Below are 7500 nucleotides of genomic sequence, written 5' to 3' on the forward strand. Positions count from 1 at the left end.
TAGCTTTTGCATGACTTCAGCATATTGCCAAGGTGAGCAGAGCCTCATGGGATGTGAAGTGTGGCAACGGTTCTGCTATAACATTGAGACATAGTACAAACAAATAATTTCCATTGTGTTTCTTTTTTGTTAACAGCATTGCAGTAACGATATTAAATCAATCATAGTGACATGCAGAAATGCTACGTTGTTGACCCCCTGGAGAGCGATAAACCACAGAGGAGTTGACAGAGCGTGTGGCGGGTCGGAGAGTGAAATGCATGCATTTCACTCTCAGGGTGTGAAAGGGTTGTTTATTAGACCCAGCGCCTCCATCCAGCAAAGTGCTCTTTTGAGCGGAGTGATTTGATTGGTCAGTGTATACAGAGAGCTGGGGGGGGGGTCAACAGTGGAAACGTCAGCCTGACGTTCCCATCTCCTGCCACTGTGAAGTCCAGCCGACTCGTTGCGTTCTCCAAAGCTCATGGTTTAGTGGATCGCAAATCAGAAAATACTAAAGGTTCCGCTGATGGTTTCCTTGTGCACTAAATATTCAGGGAAACCTTTGATCTGTCTGCCAGCTGATCACAATAGCTACGATTCGTTTGCAGGGGGAAATACTGTCATCAGTTCTGAAAGATTGCTCCTTCTCCTATATCCTGGCATTGGCCCACATTATTCTTTAGACCCTGGCCTATAAATGGCTCATAATAACCATACCAGTAAAATGATGGTCATTATTTGCCATGGCAGTCTACCAATTGCAGGTCACAAGACACCCTTCAATTTTTGGAAGATTCACATCTTTTCATTACCTGCTGCTCCCGGTGGTTATGAGAGGATGGCCTTCATTCAGAGCTCATTCAGCCCTCCTGCTGCATCTCTGGCAGTCTGTCGTGTACATTCATCAAACACCATTGTGTGTGTGTGTGTGTGTGTGTGTGTGTGTGTGTGTGTGTGTGTGTTTCTCTCTCGGGTTACTGATGGAAAACAAATGAAGGAAAAACCCCTTACAATAACCGTCAACAACGCAATAACCAACACGGGGGTTTGTTCATCTGTCTCCAGTCTGTGTCGCCAGTTATTCCTTAATACTGGTTCCTACTCTATTCTTTTCTCTTGCTAATTAGCATGTGTGGATGCGTGGTACTCTCCGATGGGGAGACCTTATACAGTGTGTGTGTGTGTGTGTGTGTGTGTGTGGGCGTTTGTGTGTGTACCATCTGCTGCAGATATAGTAGGACTTCTCTAGGCAACCCTCTCTATAGATCTGGCTGTAGACATACCATCACTCTCTTTCTCTCTCTGTCTCTGTCTCTCTCTCTCTCTTTCTCTCTCTCTCTCTCTCTGCCGAGGTACCCCTCCCGTTCCAAGAGGACGTTATGCCTCTGAAGACAGATGGATGCACAGTCGGATAGATGTATGGGTGGATGGATGGATGGATGCACAGCTGGCCGTATAGATGGATGGATGGATGTAGATCGTTCAACGACTGCTCAGCCAATTAAAGGGAATTAGCATTAGCATTCTGCAGGCGCCATGCAGCCCCATCTCGCACGAGCCAAATGGAGATGTAATTACACGGTGGTCAAGGCTCGCTCGCCCGCTGATGGATCGCTGGGCAGCTGACCATAGAGAGAGAGAGAGGAGTGTCGCTACGACGGTAGCTCTCCCATGCGCAAGCGCCGCTACGACGTGCCTAAACTAAGTGCCTAAACCCTCGTAGCAACACACACTTTAAACACACACACTTTGAAGAAACAATTAAACACACACACTTGGATTCAGCTGAAAAAGGTGAGCAAGGGCAGTGATGAAAAGGACTGCGGGCTTGAACTGTACATCAGCCAAGTGATAAACAGCCCCACAAGTGTCGCTGTTCATTCATGTGGATGTATTTAATTAGTTTGTTGAGATAGTTAATGGGAAGTATTTATCGTTATCCAATATTATCATAGCATGCCCTGTGGGACGGAAAATACCAAAAACTGACATTATAAATATATAAGCTTAGTGCACACAGAAAACATTTGTGTGTGTTATGATATTTAAGCACACAGCTAAGGTAACGCCCCCACCCATTCATAAAAGGGGATACTCCTGGCTGCTAGACAAGTGTTGCACCACCTGCTGGTAGACATGTGTTTTACCCTGGGGGTCCCGTGCAACCGACCACTGTACACACACACACACACACACACACACACACTCCCATCCCTTCAGAGGAGGTGGTGTGTGCGTCCCTCTCATAACTGGGTCACCAGTCCCTCCTATGAGGGCTTCTGACCCGTCGGTTGCATGCGTAAAGGTTTGGTCATGTGACCCCAGCCCTGCTAGTCTGAACCGTCTAGGGAGGGGGGGGGGGGGGGGGTCACGTGGGGTCATATGTGCTAGATGAATTGGTTTTAAAGGTCAGTGTGCCGCTGTAGCCTATAGGCCCGAGGCCTATGTGTGTGGAAGTCACAGTGCGGTGAGCATGTGGCCGCACTTCCAACACATTTGGCAAACGTTTGGCAAACATTGTTTGGGCAAAGATTGTGACGCTGCAAGCATATCATGCACCATGTCACTGCATACGTGTTGCATGTGGTCTGATTATTCAGCTTTCTTTCTTTGGGTGTGTGTGGCACACATTTGCCCCCCAAGCAAGAGCACATGCAGGTGATGTCAAAGCTCCGCGGCCGTGTTCAGCAGAATGCCTTTGTAGAGCTCCTCCTGTCCAACAGCACGACCGCCGTCAGCCTTGGGTGATGCATAGGAGGAGGGGGGGGGGGGGGGGGGAAGGACATGACATGCAGCGGCGATGTAGTGACGAGGGTGGCACAAGCATGGGAAGAGAGCAGGACACACACACACACACACACACACAATTCCTACCTTCATCTCTCTCTCTCTCTCTCTTTTCTCTTTTCTCCCATGCATACTTTAATAAGTCGATTTGTAGCTCAGCTACCCCAGTCCTCTCAAATGATCATGTGTATTTCATTTCTCTCCCATTGCTGTGCACACAGAATGGTAATGGCCCAAGCGTTGGTTAGAAAGCGGATCTCGTAAGAATGCTTAATGCCGTGTTGTTCTCGTGTGTATATCGAAGTATTTGCATTGATCTTTAGAGATGGAGATAGTCTCTCCCCATAATAAACACACTTACGCATGCAAACAGTGTGTGTGTGTATGTGATGCAGGTGTGGGATCACAGGAAATGAGACAGCCCCCCCCTCCCTCCTCCCCTCTCCTTCTCATATTCTCACCTTTAGGAATGGATGAATGAATGGGCATCTAATTTCATGGTCTCATAAGGTTTGCCAAATTCTCTCTCTCCCTCTATCTCTATGTCTCTCTATTCTTCTTATTCACACACATGCATGCACGCACACACACACACACACACACACACACACACACACACACACACACACACACACACACACACACACACACACACACACACACACACACACACCGAGCTGCCTGTGTCTTGACGTGCCCCTATCAAGTAGCGTCGTTCAGTCTTGGCCTTTTATATGTTTTGAAACATCTGTGGGATCAGCGAGTCTGGGCTCTCAGCTGATGGTCAGAACCAGCAGCCGGCCCCTTCACCAACGGGCGGAGGTGAACCAGTCAGTCAGGGGCAGGGCTGAACAGATAATACACTACTGTGCTTATGGATGGTGGAATTGACATTTTCCTCCATATCCATATCTTCATACGGTGGGGTATGTCTATCCGTCTTTCTGAAACAAGAGCTGGAAAAATATCATACCATTTTTATTTTATTTTTTTTAAACAGCCAAATAAACAATCGCTGATAGCATACGGTTTGTGACGAATCAAAACAAACAAACAAAAAAAACAACTATTTTCTTTTCGGGACATTGGGGTCAACCATTTTGTTGTGTGATACCCCCCCCCCCCCCCACTCACTGTTAATAGTAATAGTCTGAGAGAGGTCTGGCAAGGACAGCACTTCACTCGTACAACGTACAACGCCCCTGTCTGATCTGCAATGTCTGTGTGTTTGTGTGTCACACACACAGACACGCACGTGTGTGTTTGACTGACCAATGTGCGTGTGTTTCATAACTGGGTGGGCTCTCCGGATCTCTCCTCGTTGGGGCCGTGATTGCGGTCGTTTAGTCCCAGCTGCCCGCCCCTACGACCAGCCAACCAACCAGACAACTCAACGCCAAACCACTCTGCCAAACCCTGCTCTTATCCGTTTCCATTGGCTCACATCTGCCATGGCAGCAGCAGTGGCCTCCCCCAGCCCCCCTTCTCCACACTGAAACCAAACCTGCTACCCCACCGGCACTTTAATCCTATTCATTGCCTCCGACCGCCATGAATAATCCGGGATGAACGTGTCAGTCAGTCGGTCGACTCTACAATGAGGAGGAGGTCCGACTCCTAAGCAGGCCGTGGCAGGGGGGGGACGAAGAGCTCTGAGTGTGGGGTGCAGCGGCGCTAAGCAGACGTCTCTGGGTCTTCGCGAGTGTGGATCCCCAGAAGCTATGCTGGACGGATGCAGAAGCTGAAGAGGAGGTGGGGGAGCTGTTGGTGCTGGTGGTGGTGGAAGAGGAGGTGGGGGAGCTGTTGGTGCTGGTGGTTGTGGAAGAGGAGGTGGGGGAGCTGTTGGTGCTGGTGGTGGTGGAAGAGGAGGTGGGGGAGCTGTTGGTGCTGGTGGTGGTGGAAGAGGAGGTGGGGGAGCTGGTGGTGCTGGTGGTGGTGGAAGAGGAGGTGGGGGAGCTGGTGGTGCTGGTGGTGGTGGTGGAAGATGGTGTTGGCACCAAGCCCCCCCTCGCCTTGCCTCAGTGTGGGCTGCAGACTTGGCTGGCGTCCTGCCCGAGGAGGAGAAAGAGGAGGAGGGGGAGGAGGAGGAGGAGGAGGGGGAGGAGGTGGAGGAGAAAATGGGGCAACGGTTGTGAGTTTGGAAGCAGAAATGCCTTCCTGCACGCAACGCTTCCCTTACCAGAGAGAGAGAGGGAGAGGAAGGGAGGGAGAGAGAGAGAGAGAGGAAGGGAGGGAGAGGGAGAGGCATAGAGAGGAAGGGAGGGAGAGGGAGATACAGATGTTGACAAGGAACATCAGGCACGTATCACCTCTCCCTCCCCCCCTCCCTCCCCCCCTCCCCCCAGTGATACTCTCCATTGGAGATCTGGGTGTAATGTGCAGCCGCCCGTCCTTATCTAATATGGTAATGCGTTTGCAGGGCGCAGCGGGCTCCTCTTCTTAAGCTTTTATCTCCTCAGCTCTATTTCTGCACATGGTGCTCAAACGTCTCCCCCTCGTTGAGTAATGAGCCTGTGATGCCAATTTGGGAACGGGGTAGCGGGCAAACGCGGCGATGCAGGCATGTGTGTCTGTGTGTGCTTGTGTGCGGCCTCACGCCAAGTTGCGACTGTGCGTATGTTTATGCAGAAACGGTCTCGAGGAACGGAGCGAGCGAAGAGCGTAAAGAGAGAGAGCGAGGAACCGTCATATTCCCCCGCAGGAGGAAAACGCCATTTCACTCCTTGTCTCCCAGCAGAGCGATGGCAGCGGCGCCACAAAGCCCCCGAGCCCTGCAGTTTTACGAGTCTCCTTCCTTTTAATGAATATCTAAAGTGTTGGTGAATATTTAACACACTCTGCAAATGATTTTTTTTGTCCCATGTAATTATGTTTCCTGTCCCCGTTTTTTCATCTTGGTTCTCTCGATATTGTCATCTTTAGAGGCAGGAGATGCCGCTGAGTGCTCCTGCTCTGCTCCTCATCTCAGCGTGGGGAAAACGCATGGACACATCTCGTTCTTCTGCCACTCCGAATGCGAGCCGTCCCTCACTCACAATCATTGTTTTACCAAATCAACCTGATTATGTAAGCAGGGAACCACCCTCACACACTTTCACACACTCTCACACACACACACACACACACACACGGAGAACATCTTCAGCCTGATGTTCTCTAATTCTCTCTATCAAGGGATTATGCGTAATTGATTGAAAGTATGAAATGACTCATCAATGGAGAGAGACGACATTTTGTCTTCAAACTGGCAAATCCTAAACTGTGAGTTGGTTAAACGCTTTGAGGGGACATGAAGGAAGCCCGTCTGAAGCGAGGCTCTTGGTCTGAGGTCCCTGTGACGTTTTAGGTTACCGTCCCCAGTGTCATTCACATCCCCCACATAACCGACCAAGGGCCCTGCCGAACCTCGGATCCGTTCGCAATGGCATTATGCCGTTTTGGTATTGGCGATTCATAACAGCTACCACCACAACAAACAACTGAGATAACAGTGGAACAATCCTTCAGATATCCCCGCTGTAGACGAGGTTGTCTGCGCCGCTCCCCTCGGGCTCCAACCGCCGGCACTGCGGCCGTTCTCGTGCCCGTGGCGGCCTGTAACCCGAAACAGGCCAATCGAACACGTCTATGGAAAGGCAATCGTCTGTGTGTGTGTGTGTGTATGTGTGTGTGTGTGTGTCTGTGTGTGTGGTTGTGTGTGTGCGTGAGTGTGAGCAAGCAAAGCAGAAGTCTACAGTGCGATCGATGCCCTGGGATCCATTTCAATTGTATTTAGCGATTCCCCGCCTGGCTGTTTAATAATGGCTGCCCTGCTCCTTCCCTTGAGTTCTCCCTTACAGTGGAAGCCTATACGCCACAACTGCTGTTGCTAGGTTGTGTTGCTAGGCAACTGTAGTGTACTATTATGGGATTCACAGTGGGATTCGCTAGGGGGGCCTTGTTGCCTCAAACACTGCCCTGTGTGTGTGTGTGTGTGTGTGTGTGTGTGTGTGTGTGTGTGTGTGTGTGTGTATGGTGTTGTGTGTGTGAGTGTGTGAGTGTGGTGTTGTGTGTGTGTGTGTGTGTGTGTGTGTGTGTGTGTGTGTGTGTGAGTGTGTGTATGGTGTTGTGTGTGTGTGTGTGAGTATGCGTGACGGTTATTCAAGATGTGGAAACACAGATGTAACGGAAGTCAACAGATCTGGCAGATCAGTTTCCCCACAACAAACAAGTTTCAATGTATTTGGATGTAGACGCGCACACACAGCACTAAGTTAGACCTGTCTCTCTGCCCTATTACCTACCAGTTGGTGGCTGTTGCCAAGTGTGAGAAATAAAAGATTGGTATGGATCAAGGACATATCAGGCTTATTGAGAGGGATTGGGCTTTTATACAGAAGCGTCTTTTATAATGGCACACACACACACACACACACACACACACACACACACACACACACACACACATACACCGCCACACACACGCACACATGCGCACACACACACACACACACACACACACACACACACACACACACACACACACACATGCTCACACTCACTCTCACTCTCTCACTCTATCTTGCTCTGGCTCTGGCTCTCGCTCCACTTGTACCATCGATCGGTTCCTCTTACTGTTCAGTTCCTCTGTAGGTGAGTGACTGACCTTCCTCGTAGCGTCCATTAAACGTATTACTGTTCCATCGACATCCAACACATCGCCATCCAGTAGCGCGGGAAGACGCCCGCTCA

Source organism: Micromesistius poutassou, assembly GCF_964030765.1.
Source record: "Micromesistius poutassou genome assembly, contig: SCAFFOLD_447, whole genome shotgun sequence".
Taxonomy (NCBI): Eukaryota; Metazoa; Chordata; class Actinopteri; order Gadiformes; family Gadidae; genus Micromesistius; species Micromesistius poutassou.